The sequence below is a fragment of the Nematolebias whitei genome, chromosome 7 (assembly GCF_014905685.2).
Source record: "Nematolebias whitei isolate Nwh7 chromosome 7, NemWhi1, whole genome shotgun sequence".
NCBI classification, from domain to species: Eukaryota; Metazoa; Chordata; class Actinopteri; order Cyprinodontiformes; family Rivulidae; genus Nematolebias; species Nematolebias whitei.
This window is the reverse complement of record NC_056504.1, coordinates 36,868,306-36,870,038: the sequence shown is the minus strand read 5'-3', so window position 1 is coordinate 36,870,038 and position 1,733 is coordinate 36,868,306. Positions and strand designations below refer to the sequence as shown.

At 39.8% G+C, this 1,733-nt stretch overlaps 1 protein-coding gene across 2 annotated transcripts in view; it reads right to left on the bottom strand.

Moving 5' to 3' along the window:
* The window catches only part of LOC119411874 (nuclear receptor coactivator 5), a 615,997-nt gene that overhangs the window by 608,508 nt on the left and 5,756 nt on the right, over positions 1-1,733 (bottom strand). The window lies entirely within an intron of this gene.

Sequence of the window (1,733 nt, the reverse complement as noted above, 5' to 3'; positions counted from 1 at the left end):
GGGGGGTGTTCAGCATGAGAGAAGAGGCGCCTTTAGCTTTTTAGCTAGACTGTCTGTAACGCTGATAGCTTAGCACGACATGTTTGAGTTGTGCGCTGTTTATACACAGTTTTTGAGCACGTGTGTGTGTGTGTTCAGCTTGAGAGAAGAGGCAACGTGGGCACTGCTTTTAGCTTTTTAGCTATATAGCCTATATTTCGCGCTACTAGCTTAGTGTTATGTCAGTGCCGGGGTGGGGGCCAGTTAGGTTTGGAAGGCAGGGTGCTCAGTTCTGTTGACGGGGTGGGGCACCCCGCTTGTATAATGGTAGGGGAAACACTGAACTTAGCAGTTGTTTAAAATCCCTTAAAGTGGTCAAAGTCGACAACTTCAGATATTTTTGCAAGGTGTTCCAGGAAACAGGAGCAAAGTAGGAGAAGGCACTTTTGCCTAGTTCGGTCCGCACTGAGGGTACATTGCAGGTAATTATGTCGTGACTCGCGAGAGCGCATGCTGTAGCTGCACTCATCGATTGACATATAGGAGATCTATGAAGGCAACAGACCAAGAAGTGATTTAAAGATGAAAATGTACCAGTGAGTCTGCATGAATTTACTGATGACCAATTGACCAGTGCAGTGACGGGTATGGTAGTTACAGCCAGCTATGTATCTTAGTGCACCATGATAGACCGCATCCAACTCCTGGAGGGTGCTTGCAGAAGCATTCATGTAAATAATGTCACCGTAGTCAATGGAGGGGAGGAAAGTAGAAGTTACAAGGCGTTTCCAAGCATTCAGAGTTAGACATGATCTATTTTTAAAAGAGAAACATAGTTTTACTTTCAGTTTCTTTACAAAGTTTTTGACATGAGGCTTGAAAGAGAGATGTGAATTAACCAAAATGCTCAAGTATTTATAAGAATTGATAAACTCAATAGGAACATCATTTGTAGATAAGATAGAAGAAGGACTGCTGGTACAGACTTCCTGATTGAAAACAACATCCTTTGTTTTTGTCAGCATTTAGCACAAGTCTGAGACAGAACAAATCTGACTGGACGATGTCAAATGCAATGCAGACTGTAAAAGCTGGAAAACCTTAGCAACTGTTCTAGCTCGACAATAAACAACTGTGTCATCAGCAAAGAAATGTAAGGATTGTCAGGAATGATCTGACCTACATTACTTATGTAGATTGTGAAGAGGGTGGGTCCCAAGGATGAACCTTGGGGTACACCATTAACAGATAGCTGGAAGAAGAACCATTATGTTGAACACATTGCCTCAGATCTAAGAGATAATTAGAGAACCAGCCAATATTGTGATCAGAGAAACCAATTTCTTAAAAACCATGGGTCAACCTTTTATTTGTCGTGAAATTGGTACTCAAAAATAGCATCACGTTCACACACACACACACACAAAAGCTAATTAATGTACATTAGTCAGCCTACTGAAAAATGATGGCGGCCAAGTTCTTCAACAATGAAGATAACAAATGTCATTTCAAATGTTACAATGAAATACATCCAACTACTTAACTTTCAAAAAGTGTTTGAATAAATAAATAGACACTAGGTTGAACTTTTGACCTTTTTATGTTGGAACCCATTTTTTTTGGCTTAAAAAGGCATTTTTCAGTTAAACAGTTAGAGTAAATAGAAACAACTTGCGCATAAAACCATGATGTAAAACATAAATCCACATCCAAAAAAGTTCAATCTGGTCCTCTGGACATTCAAAAAAACAAAA